At 36.3% G+C, this 22,972-nt stretch overlaps 1 pseudogene; it reads right to left on the bottom strand.

The window, feature by feature from the left end:
* Nucleotides 1-7,883: 7,883 nt before the first annotated feature.
* On the bottom strand, nt 7,884-22,550 carry LOC125106856 (ATP-dependent zinc metalloprotease YME1L1-like; annotated as a pseudogene).
* Between the last annotated feature and the right edge of the window lie 422 nt (nt 22,551-22,972).

Below are 22,972 nucleotides of genomic sequence, written 5' to 3'. Positions count from 1 at the left end.
TAACCCACTGAGCCACCCAGGAGCCCCTCTTCTTTTTTTTAATCCACTCTGACATCCTATGTCTTTTGATTGGAGCACTCACCCCATTTATATCCAAAGTAATTATTGATAGATATGTATTTGTCATTTTACTACTTGCTTTGTAGTTGTTTCTGGAGATTTTCTCTGATCATTTTCTGTGTCTTCGATGTTTTACTGGTTTTCTTTAGTGATATATTTGGACTTCTTTCTCCTCTTTGAGTGTTTATCAGTGGTTTTGTTTTCTTTTTAGGGAGGGCACGAGTGGAGTGGGGAGAGGGAAAGAGAATCTTAAGCAGACTCCATGGTTGGAATAGAGTGCAGTGCAGGGCTCAATCTCACAACCCTGAGATTATGACCTGAGCTGAAATCAAGTCAGATGCTTAACCAACTAAGCCACCCAGGCACCACTATTAGTGGTTTTTGATATATAATTTGTATATAACCTCTTCTGCATATAGTAGTCTATATTAAGCTGCTGGTCATTTAAGTTTGAGCCCATTCTTTTCTCTTCTTCTCACCATGCTTTAGATAAGGTATTATATTTTATATCCTCTTTTTCTGAGTTCCTTAACTTATTTTTTATATAAATGTTCATTTTTGCTACTTTTGTGTTTCCTGCCTTTATACTGTCACTTTTGGTCTCTTCTTTCCACTCAAGGAGTCCCCTTTAATATTTCTTGTGGGGCTAGTTTAGTAGTCACAAACTCCTTTAGTTTTTATCTGGGAAACTCTATCTCTCCTATTCTGAGTAATAGGCTTGCTAGATAGAGAATTCTCAGCTACAGATTTTTCCCATTCACCACATTGAATAGATAATGCCACTCCCTTCTGGCTTGCAAAGTTTCTGCTGAAAAAGTTCCTGCTAGCCTTAAGGGGTTTCCCCTGGAAGTTACTGACTTGCTTTCTTGCTTTTAAGATGTTTTCTTTATCAGTATATTTTGCACATTCAGTTACAGTATGTCTTGGTGTTGGCCTGCTTTTGTTGATTTTGATAGTTTTCTGTGTCTCCAGGATCTTGATGTCTGTTGTATTCCCTAGATTAGGGAAGTTTTCTGCTATTATTTCTTGAGATAAATTTTCTTACGCCTTTTTTCTCTCTTCTCCTACTGGGACTCCTATAACATGAATGTTATTACATTTGATGGAGTCACTGAGTTCCCCAGGTCTGGTCTCATTTTGCATAATTCTTCTTTCTCTCCCTTCTTCAGCTTCATTGCTTTCCACTACTTTGTCTTCTAAGTTGTTAATTTGTTCCTCTGTTTTTTTTTCCAGCCTGCTGTTCATTGCATTAGGTGTGTTTCTTATCTCATTTATTCCACTCTTCATCTCGGATTCATTTTTAACTCTTTTATCTCTGTTGTAAGGGTCTCACTGATGTTGTCCATTCTTTTCTCAAGTCCAGTGAGTATCCCTATGATCACTGCTTTAAATCCTCCAACAGGCATGACATTTACATCTGTCTCACTTCAATCTCTGGACCCGTGGCCTTATCCTGTTCTTTCATTTGAGATAAATTCCTCTGTTTTCTCATTTTATCTAAGTCTCTACCAGCTTCTCTGTGTTAGAAATGCCAGTTATGTCATCTGCTCCCAAAAGTAATGGACTTATGAAAAAAGATGTCATGTAGTGCCCAGGGTCTCGTGCTTAGGGGAGTATCTTTAGTGTGTGCTGCATGCACTCTGCTGTTGTGTTCTGGCTGCTCTATCCTTCAGGCCACACATCTGCAGAGGCTCTCCCTAACTGCTGTGGGCAGTGTTTGGTAGTTGGCCTGAATGTAGCAACTTTTAACTAGGTGTGCTCTGGTGTGCTTGTGAAATGAGACCTGTCACCACCTCCACTGGAACTGAGGCCCTCCCAAATCTGGTCAGATGTGGTGTGGGCAGGGGCTTGTGCTGATTTTCTGGGGGAAAGGCCTGCTGTGGTGGAACTGAGGCAAGAATGGTCGAGCAGGGCAGTTCCACTGGAGCGCAAGGTGTAAGCAGATTAGGCAGCCAGTGTCAGAGCTGCACTGCTTCCCACAGATGGCTCTGTAAACTTGTGCTGAGGGGCAGTGGAGGGAAATGGTACCAGCTGGTTCCTTTGTTCCTAGAGAGGGGTCTCTGTGAACACTGCCTCTCAGGGAAATGCTCTGAGAAGAGTGAGTAATTTCCCTACTGTATGCCCCAGACACTGTTCAGATCACTGTTTCCATGCTGTATGCTCCCAGGTTGTTTGCCTGCCTTCTCTCCAAGAGCAGCACAGCGCCCTACAGGCTCTATCCCAGCCATGCCCAATGACCTTTAGAATTCCGGGTTTTAAGCCCCCCTATGTAAGAACTCATGAAATTAAGCTCCTCTCACTTTCCAAGCCAGTGGCTACTGGGAAACATTCTCTTTGTGCAGTCCCATGTCTCGCTCCTGCCCTTCTCCATGACCATGACTCCTTCTCCTCTGCAGCAGTCAGGATCTGTTTCTCTCCTAAAGCACATCTCTGTACTTCCTACCTTCTTTGATGTGGCATCTTCTCTCTAATAGTGAACTTTGTTCTATTAGTCTTCAGGTATTAGGTGAACCTAGGCTCCTCTTACTCTGCTACCATCTTCCTTTCTCTTAAGATATTTTTCTAAGATTCCCTTCAATTACAAATTATTACAACTGGCAGGAACACCTTTACAGGATTTCCCCTCAAGTTAGGGGAAAAGAAAAACTCGCAAGCAGAGAGACAATACGCCACTTCCAGTCTGCCAACAGGAGAAGAATTAGGCACAAACAAGTCATCCACAAGAGAATGGGAGGAGGGGACAACAGTCAAAAAGACTGCTGCACCAAGCAACTCCTCAGTCTCACTTTTAAAGATAGAAACAATAGCCCACAGAAGAGCAGATGAAGGTCAAACATTAGTCGCCTGTCTTGTGGACAAACAAGAAGGAGGGTAAAGTTTATAGTTAACCAAGCACATTCAAAGGACTCATCAAACAAACAACGGGTGCTTTTGGGAAGAGAAATGAGAGACAACGGAAAAGGGAAGCAGGTGGTATTTCGTTCCACCCTGAGTGGGCCGGACGTTCCCAGCTGCTCGGCTTCTGTGAAGCGGGCAGCGTTCCGCCCTGAGTGAGCCGGGCATCCCCAGCTGCTCAGCTGCACGGTCATATATCGTCTTTTCCCCCAAAGACCTATTGCCAGTATGTGTTTTTCTTAAGGCCATATCTAAATGTGCTTGGTAACCAGTAAAATCCTCTAGGGGTTATAGTTTAAGTAATACATTGTTCTGAGGGGCAGTTGCAAAAATATGATTTGAAATATAATAGCTGAAGAACTAGATATAGTTTAATAACCAAAATTTGACCTTTTGCCTGATCTCCATTAACTGAAATTCTAAAAGAAATAGGCAGCTTTGAGTATTTTAAAATCAATCTAATACTCAATCTTTATTCTGCTTTCATCAGTGAGGAAATAAAGAGAACATTATGGAATCATTTTTTTAAAATTTTTTATAAACATATATTTTTATCCCCAGGGGTACAGGTCTGTGAATCGCCAGGTTTACACACTTCACAGCACTCACCATAGCACATACCCTCCCCAATATCCATAACCCCACCCCCCCTTTCCCAAATCCCCTCCCCCCATCAACCCTCAGTTTGTTTTGTGAGATTAAGAGTCACTTATGGTTTGTCTCCCTCCCAATCCCATCTTGTTTCATTTACTCTTCTCCTACCCCCTTAACCCCCCATGTTGCATCTCCTCTCCCTCATATCAGGGAGATCATATGATAGTTGTCTTTCTATGGAATCATTTTTAATCTTTTCAGTAGCAAACCAAATGTACTGTCCTTTGGCACTATTTAAATTAAATATAACTTCTCCTTTATCTTAGTCCAAGTTTGTTTATGTGGGGAGGTAACTAAGACCATCTCGTCTTTATGTTGTGCCACAAAGCTTTCCCATATCATACAAACAGGCTTTGAAATTTCTTTTGGAATTCAAACTGATTATCTACTATTTGTCTCTGATAACTCCATTAAATAAAACCTGATAATTTACAGCTGTTTTCTTGAAATAATGTAATAAATGTTTATTCCATTAATTGTGTATTGAGCTATTAAAGTACATATTTTTTTTATTTAAACTAAAAGAAGACGGATAAAGACAACTGTGTTTTCTGAGAATGTAGGATCTGTGCCAAGGACAGGATCAAAACCAGTGTTATACACAAGAACCAGGTCAAAAGAGTATCTGTGAGTTGCAATTTTGGATTAGCAAGATTTCAAAACAGAAAAGCTGAAGGCCCAGAGTTCATCTTTTCCTTCCTAGATGGTGAAATTTATGGATGAGTCTACACTTTATAACAAGTTCATAAAACATAATGAAGTAAATAGTAGACAGTAGATCCTACAACCAAGATTTGATGAAAATGGATATGCTAGGCACTGAGTGAGAGACTAAAGATATGAATGGAGAAAAGAAGCAGGACTCTATCTTTTTGAGCCTAACTTCTCATCATATCATGGAGTCAGCAAGGCTTAATTGGTGAAAGTCTCATTTTTAAGAAGCAAAAAATGTCTACAGGAGTAAAATTAAGTTCTACTACAGTGAATTTTTATTATTACATAAGTGATTGAGTAATTTGCAAGACAACTAGGAAAGATCATAAAATTTGATTGGACAGTGACATAAAGATAGACATATAGATCAATGTATTAGAATTGACAGTCTAAAAAGAAATTGCTTCATTATGGTGAACTGACATTCAACGAGGGTATAAAACAATTGAATGGAATAAGAATAGTCTTTTTAACAAATGGTACTGGGACAAATGGATATCCACATGCAAAGTAATAAAATTAGACCTCTACCTTATAGCATATATACAACATTAACTCAAAACGTAAGAGCTAAAACTATAAAACTCTTAGAAAAAAAACATAGGTATATCATTTGTGACTGGATTTGGCAACAGTTTCTTAGATATGACACTAAAAGACAAAAAAGATTAAGTATATTTCATCAAAATTAAAAACTTCTTTGCTTCAAATGTCACCATCAATAAAGTGAAAAGGCAAGCTACTGAATAAGAGAAAAGATTTGAAAATCTTGTATCTGATAAGGGATCTGTATTTACGATATGCAAATAACTCTTACAATAATGAAAAAACAATCCAATAAAGAAATGGGCAAAGTAATTGATTCAGTCCTTAAGGAAGATATAGAAATGGATAATAACACACATAAAAAGATGAGATGCTCAACATAATTAAGTTTTTGTGTTTTTTTTTTTAGCATTTTATTTGTTTATTTGACAGACAGAGAGAACACAAGCAGGGGGAGCTGCAGAGGGAGAGGGAGAAGCAGGCCCTCTGCTGAGCAGGGAGCCTAATGCAGGGCTTGATGCTGGAGGCATCACAATTCCAGACTTCAAGCTCTATGACAAAGCTGTCATCATCAAGACAGTATAGTACTGGCACAAAAACAAACACATAGATCAATGAAATAGAATAGAGAGCCCAGAAATGGACCCTCAAGTCTATGGTCAGCTAATCTTCCACAAAGCAGGAAGGAATGTCCAATGGAAAAAAAGACAGTCTCTTCAACAAATGGTGTTGGGAAAATTGGACAGCCACAAGCAGAAGGATGAAACTGGACCATCTTCTTATACCACAAACAAAAATAGACTCCAAATGGATGAAATACCTCAATGTGAGACAGGAATCCATCAAAATCCTTGAGGAGAACACAGGCAACAACCTCTTTGACCTCAGACACAACAACTTCTTCCTAGAAACATCCCCAAAAGCAAGGGGAGCAAGGGCAAAAATGAACTATTGGGACTTCATCAAGAGCAAAAGCTTTTGCACAGCAAAGGAAACAGTCAACACAACCAAAAGACAACTGACAGAATGGGAGAAGATATTTGCAAATGACAAATCAGATAAAGGGCTAGTATCCAAAATCTATAAAGAACTTATCATACTCAACACCCAAAGAACAAATAATCCAATCAGGAAATGGACAGAAGACATGAACAGACATTTCTGCAAAGAAGACATCCAAATGGTCAACAGACAGATGAAAAAGTATTCAACATCACTTGGCATCAAGGAAATATAAATCAAAACTACACTGAGATACTATTTCACACTAGGCAGAATGGCTAAAATTAACAAGTGAGGAAACATCAGGTGTTGGCAAGGATGCAAAGAAAGGGGAACCCTCCTACACTGTTGGTAGGAATGCAAGCTGGTGCAACCACTCTGGAAAACAGCATGGAGGTTCCTCAAAATGTTGAAAATAGAACTACCCTATGACACAGCAATTGCACTACTGGGTATTTACCCTAAAGATACAAGCGTAGTGATCTGAAGGGGCACGTGCACCCTAATGTTTATAGCAGCAATGTCTACAATAGCCAAACTATGGAAAGAACCTAGATGTCCATCAACAGATGAATGGATAAAGAAGAGGTGGTATATATACACAATGGAATACTATGCAGCCATCAAAAGAAATGAAATCTTGCCATTTGCGATGACGTGGATGGAACTAGAGGGTATCAGGCTTAGCGAAAAGACTCTTAATCTCACAAAACAAACTGAGGGTTGATGGGGGGAGGGGGTTGGGAGAGAGGGTGGGGTTATGGATATTGGGGAGGGTATGTGCTATGGTGAGTGTTGTGAAGTGTGTAAACCTGGTGATTCGCAGACCTGTACCCCTGGGGATAAAGATATATGTTTATAAAGCTGTAAAAAAAAAAAAAAAGAAAGGATGAATACCCAAGTTTTGTAGCAACATGGACGGGACTGGAAGAGATTATGCTGAGTGAAATAAGTCAAGCAGAGAGAGTCAATTATCATATGGTTTCACTTATTTGTGTTGCATAACAAATAGCATGGAGGACAAGGGGAGATGGAGAGGAGAAGGGAGTTGAGGGAAATTGGAAGGTGAGGTGAACCATGAGAGACTATGGACTCTGAAAAACGATCTGAGAATTTTGAAGGGGTGGGGGGTGGGAGGTTGGGGGCACCAGGTGGTGGGTATTGTAGAGGGCATGGATTGCATGGAGCACTGGGTGTGGTGCAAAAATAATGAATATTGTTATGCTGAAAAAATAAAAAAATTAAAAAAAATAAATAAAAAAAAATAAAATAAAATAAAAATATGAAATAAAAAAAATAAGTCAATTGGAGAAAGACAATTATCATATGATCTCCCTGATATGAGGGAGAGAAGATGCAACATGGGGGGTTAAGGGGGTAGAAGAAGAGTAAATGAAACAAGATGGGATTGGGAGGGAGACAAACCATAGTGACTCTTAATCTCACAAAACAAACTGAGGGTTGATGGGGGAAGAGGAGTTGGGAGGGGGGTGGGGTTATGGACATTGGGGAGAGTATGTGCTATGGTGAGTGCTGTGAAGTGTGTGAACCTGGCAATTCACAGACCTGTACCCCTGGGGATAAAAATATATTATATGTTTATAAAAAATAAAATAAAAAAAAACATGAAAATGAAAGCTGCATTTCTAAAAGGTTGTAATCATTTAAATTCTGATTAAATCTGTATGTTTACAATTCTCTCTTAGATAGACAAAAACAGAACTATTTTATATATGGACAATCTGAAGCATAATAATTAAATGCATCTTAATGAAGTTTCCACTGACCTATATAGAAATATGCTTCACTTGAGCCAAATGGCAGCATTTCTTCATCAAAGATAAATGGTACTATCTAAAAACAAAGATAATCCTTCAATAATTTTACGTTGCCAAGTAAAAGTACATCCCAAGAGCTAAAGGCACAATTTTTATTCACATCTAGTAGTGGAGCCAACCATAAAATCATTACTTATTTTCAACTGAATAACTGATTCACATTTCTCAAATACGCTGTTTCCAATCCTAATAGTTCTTTATTTTCTTTAACATATTTGCTATGGGCTGATAATTTGCCATAGGTGTCATCATGAGAATAACCAGAATTAGATTAAATGTGACAAAAGAGAGACAAAGTGTTTCACACTCTTGAGTGATACCAAGGCAAGAATGGGAGAAAAGCATTGCAAAAGGAAACTACTGAAATGCTACTTATATATTCCTGCAGCAAAACCAGCAATGCATCCATTTTAAGAGTTATTATCTCTCTTCCAATTTTTTTCCCTCAAGAACAATTTGAATCTCTTTGGCATCTGAAGTCTCATAGGTTAGTAAAGGTTCTGATAGATTCTTACGCTCTTTTGCATGAGTCTTCAAGATATGTTTCGCTCGTTCATATGAGTCCTGAAATGAAAAAAAGGAGGTATCAAAGAGGCAGAAAACTTAGTAGAAGCAAAAATCATCAATAAGAAAAAAAATGTATATGCCTTAAAAAATATGAACTATATTCTTTTCTATTTATAAAAGATAAAAGCATGAAGCTCTTTTTAAAAAATTAACATAGAATGTATTATTTGCCCCAGGGGTACAGGTCTGTGAATCATCAGGCTTACACATTTCACAGCACTCACCATAGCACATACCCTCCCCAATGTCCATAACCCAACCATCCCATCCCTCCCCCCTCATCCCCCAGAAACCCTCAGTTTGTTTTGTGAGGTTAAGAGTCTCTTAAGGCATGGAGCTTTTAAACACCCAGCATGGAACCTACTTGATTGATTGACTGATAGATAAGGCAAGCTTAGTTCTCAAAGATTAGTTTCATACTTGCAAACGTTCTATATTTAACCTCAAAATGTATCACATGGATAAGTGAGGACTACTTAGGCAGCTACTTAAAGATGTATAAGTATATACTATATAAGTATATAAGATATACTTATCTGCTTTTTAAATAAGGTCTGAGAACAAAGAAATCTATTTCTCTATTCAATATACATGTTAAAAAGGAAAGGCAGGTTTGCTCCTTTTGCCTTGTGAGATTTCACCAATTTATTCACTTTAAAGGGTGAGAAAAGATCTACTTTTCTATTCTTATTTGGTAACAACTTACCTGTCAGTCAGTGACTATACCACTGTAAAATGAGTTTACCAACACCAAGAAGCATACATCATATAAAAATAACACAATTATTAAAAATAAACATCATTAGACATTCTGAACAAAACTGTTATGGACAAGTGAAATATAAAATTAAAGATAACATAAAGTATTATATTTATATTTTTATAAATTTATAAAATTATAAAATATTTATAATTTTATAAATTTATATTTTTATGAATATAACACTTATATTTATAAGTATTTATACTTATAATATTTATAAAGTATTATAAATATGTCATGGAATATTGAAACTAATAACCTAGGATGAATTAGTATTGACTTTAAAAATTCCATTGGAGGGGCGCCTGGGTGGCTCAGTGGGTTAAAGCCTCTGCCTTCAGCTCAGGTTATGATCCCAGGATCCTGGGATCGAGCCCCGCATGGGGCTTCTGCTCAGCAGGGAGCCTGCTTCCTCCTCTCTCTCTCTCTGCCTGCCTCTCTGCCTACTTGTGATCTCTGTCTGTCAAATAAATAAATAAAATCTAAAAAAACAAAACAAAAAAACTCCATTGGAATGAAACCCTTACACTGTAACATGTAAGACTATGATAAGGTTTTTATATCTTTAAGTTTCATATGAATTTGAACTTAAAATGTACACTAGCTAATCATCATTTTCCTTAATAACAATGTAAGTATGCCATCTAGTGGAAAGAGTACCTACCACCCTCGCAAGCTTAACATTTCAGAAAAGTATTAAGAGCAAAGAAAGAGTATTTTCAATGCTCTAATACTAGAAGAGATAATTTACTCGAAATAACATAAATAGTAAAAAAAAAAAAAGAGAGAGAGAATGAAGATTCAAGCAAGGGAGAGAGAATTCCTCTTTTGAAACACCTTCTAAACCTTTCCATCATATAAACTTTTCATAAACTTAATGACTTTAAAGTCATTTTAAAAGTCATTTTTCCTCCTTGAGTTAATCAAACCTGGCCCTCCTGGGAAGACTCTGAATCCCTCAGGTGATTCACTCCTATCCCAGATATTTCAGGGTAAAGAGGTGAGCTCTTTGTTCCCCTCACTGCTGACAACTACTTTACCACCCTCTTCTATAAAGCATGATTCCTTTGAAGTTTACACCATCTGACTTCAACATCCTTCATTCTGCCATCTAAAACCCTAATTCCAGTTCTCATTCACTAGACTTTCTGCCATTTAGCTCAGTCTTTTCCATTCCAAGACCTGCCTTCATGTACATCCAAATGGAATGCACATATCCAACCTCTGCACTAAGCACCAGACCCACGTATCCCTCCCCACTTGAAATCTTCACTAAGACACCTTAAATTCAGAGGCGCCTGGGTGGCTCAGTTGGTTAAGTGTCTGCCTTTGGCTCAGGTCATGATCCTAGAGTCCAGGGATCGAGCCCCACCTCAGGCTCCCTGCTCAACCGGGAGTCTGCATCTCCCTCTGCCCCTCACTCACCCCACTTTATGCTCATGCTCTCTCACTCTCTCTCATTCTCTCTCAAGTAAACAAATAAAACCTAAAAAAAAGAAAACACTTCAAATTCAATATGTATAAAACTCAGCTCATAATCTACACACTTCCCCACCTTAGGCCATCATCAGTGTTTTCTCAGTCAATGGCACACACAACTAGATGGCTGCCCCAGGCAGAAATTGAGAACACAGCTTTGTTACTTAATTTAGCTGCTCTCTCACCCAAACATCAGAAAGGCATTTGATTCCACTAGATCAGTATCTCTTGAATGCATTCATTTTTCTCAATTTCCCCTCTCACTGCCCTAATCCAAGCATCTGCTGTACCTTAAGGAGATTCCACAGTACCTAGTAACTCATCTCACTGAATCGACACTCACATATTCTTTACTGAGCCCTGCAATCCAAAGACTTTTGTTTTCAAAGCCCTTTATGCTTCATTCTCAGCATATGTACACAGCGAGGCACAAAGCAACTAATATTTGTTGAATAAAATATATGTCAGAGTGAAAAACTAATAAAGACTCAAATAATCAAATAACCCCCCTATTCTAACAACACTATGGTTTTACAGCTGAAGTAGAATATTTTTAATTACTGATATTAACTGTTCGTAGCCTTTTGCCAGAATAAAATAAAGATTCAGTCTATGACCAGAGGCTCCCAACTACATACTGAAATATGGCTTCAATGGTGCACTCATTGATTATATATAGTGACAGTTCTAAACAGGGGACAACTATTATCTTCTGGTAGCACCTAACTATTTAGGCACATTAATGACTAGACAGATGAATAAGCACAGAAAAACAGAATTATTACCCTTAGAAGGATCCTAATTTCTTGTTCAATAGCAGATTGAGTTACTGGACTCAGTTTCCCAGTATCACTGTAGGTCATAACTCCAAACTAAAACAAACGAAAAGAAAGAAATTGAACAGAAACACCCCAAACCACTAATAAATGTTAACAGAGGAAGTATTATCCTATACTTAAGGAAACCTCATCAAGGGCAAGGAAGAAATTCAGTATAGAAATTTCATTCTTCTGAAAGTGTAAGACTAAAAAGTATGAACAAGAGAGAAACTTTAAAATCCTAAGTATGGTTCTGAGTACCTTCTTAGAAAAACTTTGCCACTATTCCAAACCCAGAAATCCACAATGTAGTGTATTAGAAGTGCTGTATGAAGTCACAGTGATAACGTAGGAGAGTGAAATACGTGGGAAGGGTAAAATAAGCAAGCTCCGCAAACAGAAGTTTTAGGTCATATGAACAGAAACAGAATATCTTATCATTTGCTTAACTCATGAGACACTATTATTGTCCAAGAAGCCAGAATGGAAAGTGAATACTATATTTTAGTACTCAAAAAAAAAAAAGTTTAGTTTAGACAAATCTAGATTTGTGACAAGTCTACTCGGAATGAGACAGGGGAAAAGTAAATGTTACCAATTTATAACGAGAACCCTCTCTCATACGGTGCCTGGGGTAGCTCAGTGGGTTAAGAGACTGACTTCAGCTCCGGTCACGGTCCCAGAGTCCTAGGATCAAGTCCTGCATTGGGCTCCCTGCTCATCTGGGAGTCTGCTTCTCCCTCTGACCATCCCCCCTCTCATGCTCGCTCTCTCAAATAAAAAAATAAAGTCTTAAAAAAAAGAACCCTGTCTCATAAGGAGACACTTGGCAGTCATCATTTGATACATGAGGGAAGGGTAAAATTAGCTATTACCTTTTCACTCATTCCAAATTTGGTAACCATCCACTTTGCAATTTTAGTTCCATTATCAAAATCACTGGAAGCAGCTAAAATTTAAAAATATATATAGACTCAATATTTAAAAATATTTTTAAATCAGCAAGCACAATCTGAACTAAAGCCATTCTTTACAGCCAACCTGTTGTGATATGGTCAGTTCCAAATAAAAGCTCCTCAAGCCACTCTTCCTCCCATACTAATATCCATCTGCGCAAGCAGCTGAGCTCTAGTTTCATTCCATCTGTCATTCTCAGGCAAGAGGGACACCTAGACAATTGAAAACAAAAACTCCAGACACAGTTGGAAGTATTTACATTAATGATCAGAATTATCATCTGGCTCTTGCTATAGTACTTAATATCATAATGCTGACAGCTCAGAGACATTTAGTAGAGATGGTTGCAGGCAACTAACGGCAAAAGTGGCATTATACAAAGGAAGAAAAATTCTTTATAAAGCAAAAGTTCATTTTACATGTCATAGCTATATAATCCTGCTATAGGATCATGCTGCAACAGGATGGACTTGTACCCAGGTGCCAAGAAGGGCTTAAAATGTCTATCGTTAGAAAGATAAGAAAATGAAACTTGTACTCAGTGAGAAAAATCTTAGAAAGACTATGGAACCACTAACCTAGTTTCTTTGAGGAGGGAAAAAAGCAATGACATATTTAAGAATGATACTTTGTTGTCATTCCAGACTTAAATTTCATTATGTAAATATATAACATTTGAACTATTAGTATTCTTTATTAGCAGATAAGTTTCACGAGTATCTCTGATCTCACAATGGTTCAGAAGGTTAAAGAAGAAACTTATCGGTAAACTTAGAACTTAGTTGAATTTTCTTTTTAATTATTTTCCTCAACAGTTTCCTACAAAAGCTTTTGGAGAGTGTTATTTGAAGGAAAAGAAAAAAACAAGATACTTACATGTCCAGGTGCTGGCCCTCTTGGCATGATTGTAGCTTTGTTGATAGGAATTGCGTCCTTAGTGTAATATGCAATAATAGCATGACCGGATTCGTGATATACTGTGATGGTTTTGTTTTATTGTCAATTTCCATGCTTCTACGTTCAGGCCCTAAGGATAAAAATTTAATTGCATAAAATTATTATGTTAAGAAGGTATATTTAGATGAATGAAACCCACTTGCCTTTAAGTAATTCTTAGAGTGGCATGACTTAATATCGTTAATAAGTTATTTTAAGCCAAAATAAGTTGCCAACTGACAACCAAAATTGTAAGAGCTGTCCTCTTACTCCTTACTATCAACCGGGAAAGTTTAGTTCTATTTCCAGAATATAAATTTAAACAAGAAATGTCACAACGAAATTGTTCTGAAGCCGATTCAAGATTTAAAATCAAATACTGAAAATTAGCAAATTTTTCTTTTATCAGTACAATTATTCTTTTATCATCAATACCAGACAAGAGTAAAGACATGGGCAACCCCTGCCCCCAAACTATATAATCATAAAAACTATATTTGTTCTGTAAGAGGCCCAGTTGTGTGGCTACTTTTGAGTAAATATTTTCTTGCTCCTATACCTTTCTTTCTTATAACATTTTTCTCAAAAAGAATTTATTCCCTAACATAATCAACAGTGTAAGACAGGGAAAATAAAAAAGAGAGAAAACCTACCCATTAGAATTTTATCTTTGGAAAACTCTAGTTCCTTCATGGTAACCATTTCTTCTCCATCAAGAGCTGCCTTTAATGCAGCCTGGTTCACAAGATTCTCCAACTCTGCTCCAGAAAAGCCGACAGTACCTCGAGCTATAATTTCTGGATCCACAGCTACATAGATAAACACAATATTAAAATTCCAAAACAACTCTTCACAAATGACTCATATTCCAAAAGAAAAAAGAAAACAGCTATCCTGAACTAGAACTTAAAATATTTATATCACTGTAAATACAAAATAAACTTACTTTTTCTAAAGGAAAACCAAAATTGCCATTAAATAGATCATTAAAATCCCATTGGAACACATTCCAAAAGTTCTTAAATTTAAATAACTGTGAAAAATAAAGAAATGCAGAGTTGCCAGACATGATTTATAAACCTTCAAATTATGACCTAAAATGTTACTAGCCTAAGCACAACTGAGAATGTATACTCATAGACAACATTTTGTTTTCTGAATTTCATCTTGAGATACTTTACTCTTAAGTCTTTAGTATTATATGTACATTTATAAAAGCTCCCCTTATTAGAGGAAACATATCAGGCTTTTTTTTTATAAAGATTTTACTTATTTTTATTTGAGAGAGAGAGAGAGAGAGCAGGAGAGGGGAGAAGGTCAGAGGGAGAAGCAGACTCCTCATGGAGATGGGAGCCCAATATGGGACCCGATCCTGGGACTCCAGGATTGTAACCTTAGCTGAAGGCAGTTGCTTAACCAACTGAGCCACCCAGGCACCCCAACATATCAGGTTTTATAAATTGGTTCACCTATCCTTGAAAATACTACAGCTTAATTTAATAGCTGCATTTATTACTCAAGTGGGTCCATAATATTTTCATACGTTTTGTTTTACAGTTTGCTTCTTTTGGGTCCAAAGTGATGATATTTTATGTGCTTTTTCTACTATCTCATATTTTACATTCATCTAAAACCACTTATATTTATCTTCAAGTATTATCTGAATACTCTCAAGAAAACATTCCTTTTTAAAAAAGAAATTTTAAAAAAAATTTTTAAATTTTAAATTTGTTTTTTTTTTTAAAGATTTTATTTATTTATTTGACAGAGAGAGATCACAAGCAGGCAGAGAGGCAGGCAGAGAGACAGGCAGAGAGACAGGAGGAAGCAGGCTCCCTGCTGAGCAGAGAGCCCGATGTGGGACTCAATCCCAGGACTCCGAGATCATGACCTGACCCGAAGGCAGCGGCTTAACCCACTGAGCCACCCAGGCGCCCCTTAAATTTTAAATTTGAATTTATTAATTAAATTTACTAAATTTAATTTATTATTTTTAATTATGTTTAATTAATTTATTTTATATTAAATTATTTAATTCATTTATAATTATAATAATTATATTTATAATAATTTATTTATATTTAATCATTTTAAACTTATTAATCTATTAATTAAATTTATTTTTAAATTTTTAAAATTTTTGAGAGAGTGAGCAAGAAAGAGCACATGAGCAGGAGGAGAGGGAGAAGGAGAAACAGACTCTCTTGCTGAGCAGGAAGCCTGATGGTGGGGCTTGATCCCAGGACTCTCACAACCTAAGCCAAAGGCAACCAACCAACTAGGCCACCCAGGACCCCCAAGAAAACATCCTTTAGAATGAGGATTCAAATGACAAATGTCCTACATATGTAATTATCAAGAAATAAACTTTTAAAAAAAAGGAAATAAGGGGCGCCTGGGTGGCTCAGTGGGTTAAAGCCTCGGCCTTCGGCTCAGGTCGTGATCCCAGGATCCTGGGATAGAGCCCTGCATCGGGCTCTCTGCTCCGCGGGGAGCCTGCTTCCTCCTCTCTCTCTCTCTGCCTGCCTCTCTGCTTACTTGTGCTCTCTGTCTGTCAAATAAATAAATAAAATCTTAAAAAAAATAAAAAAATAAAAAGGGAAATACAAATGGAGAGAAAAAAGGACATAGAAAAAACTGGTCTTCTGAGACATTTATCAAGTAAGGACCACAAATAGGGCGGAATGAAATATTACCATTACATAGAGATAATAATAAAGTTTGTTACTAGAATTAGACTTACACTGATCAAACTTTATTTTATTGAGATACCATTTCAAAATTTCTGTTCAACCTTTTACATCTGGTCTTGGAACTGTAACTTGCGTGTCAAAATGACCAGGACGTATTAAGGCACTAAAGGGAGAATATGAGAAGAAAATATAAATTAATAATCTGAGTACTGAAGGTCAAATTAAATAGGACTGACACTCTGAAGACAAGATGGAAAGATAATGACAACCAAAAGTTGGATGGAGTTTTTTTTTCACTTCTTCTCTGTTTTATAATTGATTATATTTTCTTTATTACTTTTTTAAATTACAAAGGTATTACATGTTTTCAGTGACAAGTATAACCATAGGGGGGGCATATGAAAAAAGTTAAGATTCCGAACACACACCTGGATAGCCACGACTTTGATTCCTATATGTACAAACATATATCATCTATAGCTATAAGGATTTGTAGATAATACATAAAGTAGGATATGTAATATATACATAGATTATGTTACTTTTGTAAGAATTGGATCATACTATATCCATTAATTTGAACTTTGCTTTTAAATTTTTACTAAGATTATAGATCTTCCTTTAGTTCAGTATATACATGTATTTAATACTTCTACCTATTTTGTTTTTTTAATTTAAATTCAATTAGCCAACATACCAATATATCATTAGCTTCAGATGTAGAGTTCAATAATTCATCAGCTGTGTATAACACCCAGTGCTCATCACATCAAGTGCCTGCCTTAATTCCCATCCCCCAACCACCTCCCTTCCAGAAACCCTCGGTTTGTTTCCTATAGTTAAGTCTCTCATGGTTTTTAAATTAGTATTATTTTATCTACAGACAGTATGAAATCATAAGTGCCTAATGCTGAAAAATGTGTTTGTTAGAATAAAAATACTTTTGCTTTAAGACACATGAAAAAATGTTCATCATCACTAGCCATCAGGGAGATTCAAATTAAAACCACATTGAGATACCACCTTACACCACTTAGAATGGCCAAAATTATCAAGACAGGAAACAATGTGTGTTGGAGAGGGTTTGGAGAAAGGGGGAACCCTCTTACACTGTTGGTGGGAATGCAAGTTGGTGGAGCCACTTTGGAGAACAGTATGGAGATTCCTTAAGAAATTAAAAATAGAGTTTCCCTAGGACCCTGCCATTGCACTACTGGGTATTTACCCCAAAGATACAGATGTAGTGAAAAGAAGGGCCATCTGTACCCCAATGTTCATAGCAGCAATGGCCACGGTTGCCAAACTGTGGAAAGAACCAAGATGCCCTTCAGCGGAGGAATGGATAAGGAAGATGTGGTCCATATACACTATGGAGTATTATGCCTCCATCAGAAAGGATGAATACCCAACTTTTTAGCAACATGGATGGGACTGGAAGAGATTATGCTGAGTGAAATCAGTCAAGCAGAGAGAGTCAATTATCATATGGTTTCACTTATTTGTGGAGCATAAGGAATAACACGGAGGACATGAGGAGATGGAGAGGAGAAGGGAGTTGAGGGAAATTGGAAGGGGAGATGAACCATGAGAGACTATGGACTCTGAAAAACAACCTGAGGGTTTTGAAGGTATAGGGGGTGGGAAGTTGGGCCAGCCTAGTGATGGGTATTGTGGAGGGCACATATTGCATGGAGCACTGGGTGTGGTGCAAAAACAATGAACTCTAGTACACTGAAAAGTAATTAAAAAAATAAAAAATTTTAAAAAGTAAAAAATAAAAATTCTAGTATTATTTGATAGACATTTTCATGTTTGGAAGAGTAAATATGACTAAATGTTGCAAGTTAATGCCTCTCATATCCATTAACATTAAATATTTGTGAAGGATTCTTATCTTGGATGGAGTTTTATTTCTTATTTTAATTCCAGGACAGCTAACATACAGTGCTATGTTAGTTTCAGGTGTACAATATAGTGATTCAACAATTCCACATGTCACCCACTGCTCATCACAAGTGTGCTCCTTAATCCCCCATCACCTATTCCACCCTAGACTGGAATTCTGCATATAAATATTCAGATAACTCCTTGTAAAACATGGCTCAAGTAACAGTTTCAATAACCAGAAGGCAGAACAAAGGTTGATAGAGATAGATAGTATGCAACCCTCATAAACAAAAACATGCAAGCTAGTCACTCAAGGAACAATAATTCTGAAGCAGTCTATTATGAGAGCGACACTGTGTTAGCTTCCTATCACAACTGCTATAAGTATAAAATGTTAAACCACAGACTTAGACAAGATTAAAAAAAACTATTAGATCAAATTAAAATATGAATAACTTCTATGATAAAATAAAAAATTTAAAACTGTAATAAATTTTATTTTAAAAATGCTCTCCACCACCCCCAAACTTTTGTGATATAAAGTTGTCAGAAGATTCTTTTAACAACTTTCCTGAATTTTAATTAATACATCACAGAATTTAGATAATCCAGTAGTTTTTAATATAGTCAGAGTTGTGCAATTACCAACAATCTAATTTAAGAATATTTTTATTCCCCCGCTCCAAAAGAAACCCTATAGCCACCAACAGTCACGCTCCATTCTTCCCTCCTTCTGGCAGCCACTTATCTACTTTCTGTTGCCACCGATTTGCTTATTCTGGACATTTCACATAAACAGAATCATATGTGATATTTGGTGATGGGCTTCCTTCTCTTTTGAAGTTCATCCACATTTCAGTATGTACCAGTACTTGTAAAAACAGTCTTTTAATACGTACTTATCTAATGCCTCTGGGAAGTTTGTGGCTCCTATTATAACTCCTGCATTGGGTTTAAAGCTAGTAAAAAAGAAGGAAAGTAACATTTCACTTAAAATTAAAACAATACACATATAGAAATGCTCTACACAAAACTATCATAAATTTCATAACAGTAAAGAAAAGGGACTGATCCTTTTTATACCCAAAGTGATAAGACATCTCTATTATTTTTTAAAAAGAACAAATGTTACTAGGCCAGTACACTTCAATAAAACTGCTAACAATAAATCACAAAGTCATCTATGATTACATGCCTTCACAGTATTTGTTCTACTTAGGAAGACATGACCTGATGGAAAAGGCTAGGGAACCTAACTTGTGAGAAAATATTCTCAAGCTTACCAATTCAAATTATTTGCTCCTAGACTTCCTGTTTGGTTTTAAGAAGTCTTTCCTTCTTCCAAAGCAACCCCACTTCTTGCTCTTTATATTATAAAAACTGATGCAAACTTTTAATCTACCACAACACTAAAAGCGAATCACAAATTGTGTAGGAACCAGCAAACACTCTTTACGTCTCCAAACAGACTAGTATTCTCAATGGGAATCATCACTTTCCTGTCATGATATAATCAATGAAAAAAGGTATAGAGATCACCAATTAAGAAGAGTTGATGGGTGAGTACTCACCCATCAAGAAATATGAAATCTTTCCATTTGCAATGATGTGGATGGAACTGGAGGGTATTATGCTAAACAAAATAAGTTAATCAGAGAAAGACAGTTATCATGTGATCTCACTCATCTTAGGAATTTATAAAACAAAACAGTCGTTTTATCATAGGTGAAGAGAGGAAGAATGAAAGAAGATGAAAGAGAGGTAGACAAACCATAAGAGACTCTTAATCATAGGAAACAAACTGAGGGTTTCTGGAGGGGAAGTGGGTGGGGGGATAGGGTAACTGGGTGATGGACATTAAGGAGGGCACATGATGTAATGAGCACTGGGTATTATATGGGACTGAGGAATCCGTGGCCTCTACCTCTGAAACTAATAATAATTTGCATGCTAATTAATTGAATTTAAATAAAAATAAAGAGCACCCTTGCACAAAACTAAATAAACAAATCAAGCAAGCAAAAAAAAAAAAAAAAAAAAAAAAGAAGAGTTGATACCTCAGTCACCCCATTAGTAATGGAAAGAACACAATACAGAGAATGCAGCTTGTCTTGACTTCATGCACAGGGACTACTCAGTTGCCTAAATTTTTTCCTCGTTCTTTCTTTTTTTTTTAAGATTTTATTTTTAAGTAATCTCTGTACTCCATGTGGGGCTCAAATGCACAACTCAGAGAGGAAGAGCTGCTTGCTCCACTGACTTAGCCAGATGCCCCGCTATTTCTTGAATGTTCCCAAATATATTACCATATCCCAAAGACAGATGAAGATTCTATTACCCATCCGTTTCAGCAAGAAGCTGATTTATAGTTTGCCTTGAATATGGATGCATTGGAGACTCAATTCGCTTCCCACCAACAGAATCTAATTCATCAATAAGTATAATACAAGGAGCATTTGTTTTTGCTTCCCCTAGGAAGAGAGAAGAGATACAAATAAGTTTAATGAAATCAATGTTTTTTTTTCTAACAAAATCATGTAGGTATTAAAAACCTGTAAGACTGTCAAAGGCAACAAAAGACATTCATTAAGGAGAAAGTACATAAAATGAGATCTCTTTCTTTCTTTTAAAACTGATTTAAGAACAGTAGCCTCAGGAAAAAAACTGTGCCATACAAAATGATATATAATAAAAATAACCAAGTATTCATTCTTCTGACTGTACAAGGCACAGTCAGATTTGAGGCTAACTATTCCTTAATTATATACTACTGAATTAATGAATAAGATAAAAAGGACAACAACAACAGAAAACCCAGCTTTTCAACAGACCCCAACCTCACCTAACACTTCTAGCTCCTCTGGGAAAGTACAGTTCTGTTTTAGGTTAGACATTAAGTTACCTAAAACCAAAACCCCACAATGGTGAGGTCAGCTTTCAATCATAATTGAATAACAAATCAAGGGTAAGAATCCCTCTTCCCCTAAAATTAACAAAATTTCGTATTATATGAAAGATACATTAAAACATACTAAATAGATTTCTGATTCAGCTGGCCCTCACACTCACAAACATTTCATCAAATTCTGATCCAGAAGCATAATAAAAAGGAACATCAGCTTCTCCAGCCACAGCTCAAGCAAGAAGCGTCTTTCTTGTCCCTCGTGGTCCAACTAAAAGTATTCCTAAAAGAGAAAACAAATACACTGATTCAACTTAAAAAATAAAAATAAAACCTGATGTGAACCTATGAAACAAGTAGTTATTAATTAATATATACATTGTTTTCCAGTTGAAAGCACATGACTATTATTTTGAAACAAAGCAAAACACATGTCTCTAGTAATGATTCACTTCAGGAACTTCTTTAAAACTAATTTCCCTCTACCATTTATATCTTGAGAGAATGGAACATAATAAATTTATCTGTCATTAAACAAGTAAGATAAAATTCACATAAACACAGATTAAAAGATTAAGCAACGAAATGTGACCCATAAAAAACATATTTCAGAAACTCCGATGAAAATTTGATTTGGACATCTGATGAAAATTTGAAAAAATTCCAGAGTACAAGATATTAAGGAAACAGTATTTAATTTTATTTGGTAGGATAAATTATTCTCTTTAGGATAATGTCCTTAGTCTTAGGTGACACATAACAAAGTATGTAGAGGTAAAGTAGTTCATGTCTAAGCTTTGTAACTTTTCCTATGTTAGAAAATTTTCATAACAGCAGTGCGTTTTTCATAAGTTGGAATAACAAATTTCTCTGGTTTTCACAACTTTTCATTTTTCATTTAAAAAAGCAAAAAACCGGGCGCCTGGGTGGCTCAGTGGGTTAAGCCTCTGCCTTCGTCTCAGGTCATGATCTCAGGGTCCTGGAATTGAGCCCCGCATCGGGCTCTCTGCTCAGCGGGGAGCCTGCTTCCTCCTCTCTCTCTCTCTGCCTACTTCTGATCTCTGTCTGTCAAATAAATAAATAAAATATTTTAAAAAAGCAAAAAACCCTGTACTAATGCTATATTTTAACATAAAAAACTATTGTTAAAGGAAAGTTGTTGAAAAATAACCTTAAGACTACCCCTTGTATTGCCATGTTATTGTAATTCTTAACTGGTTTAAATGGTAGAATGTATTTTTGTAACTGAGAATATTCCCACAATTTTACAAAATATCTCTTGTGATTAGAAAGAAAAGTGTTTAACTATTCTATGACTTTAAACTTTCTGATGTTATAGTACTGATTTTAATAAATGAATCCAAATTAGCAGAGATTCATGCAAACAGTTTTATATACTGCTGAGCATTGTCAGTACAGATAGTGGGCAGTATAGAAACAAACCTTAAAGATGAGTGCCACCTTTAACTTACCAATTCCATTTCTAGAATTAGAATCCAGAATAATGAATAAATAAATGAGTAAATCTATAATTTATTCTAAAGAGATAATTAAGGATGTAGGCAAAGCCTTGAGTTAATAAGATGATCACCACAGTGCTGATTTTATTATTTTAATTAAAAATGTCTGAGTATAGTTGACACTCAGTTACATTAGTTTCAGGTGTACAGCATAGTATTTGATAAGTTTAAACATTACGCTGTGCTCACAAGTGTAACTACCCTCTGTCACCATACAACACTATTACAGTATCACTGACTATATTTCCTATGCCTTTTACTCCTCAGACTTACTCTTTCGACAACTGAAAGCATGTTTCTCTCTTTCCTCTTCATACATTTTTGCCCAGCCCTCACACTGCTAATTTTAACCACAAAACCCTGGAAACCATTAAAGTTTAATGTAAGTGATTACAGCATAGCATCATCATATAGTCCAAGGACACCACAAAGTCATTACAATTTTGTACCCAATTCTAGCATATTGTCTCCCTCACACCAACAAACAATTCTCTAACACCAGTCGGGCACCCTAATATTCAAATCAATTCTGATGCTACCCCGCTGGAGATAGCATCAAATACCGTAAGTTAAGGACTTCATCCCAAAAGACTGCAGAATACATACTAATTTGTGGAAATTTCCAACCCTCTTATCACATGGTTGATTCTCCTGGCAACCAGCTACTAACCTTAGGTGTGCCCTAAATGTTGACTACATTAACAGAAGACAGATCTATTCCTGTCATCACTATAAAACTAC

This window comes from Lutra lutra, chromosome 8 (genome assembly GCF_902655055.1).
Source record: "Lutra lutra chromosome 8, mLutLut1.2, whole genome shotgun sequence".
Taxonomy (NCBI): Eukaryota; Metazoa; Chordata; class Mammalia; order Carnivora; family Mustelidae; genus Lutra; species Lutra lutra.
This window is presented reverse-complemented; position numbering and strand designations above follow the sequence as displayed.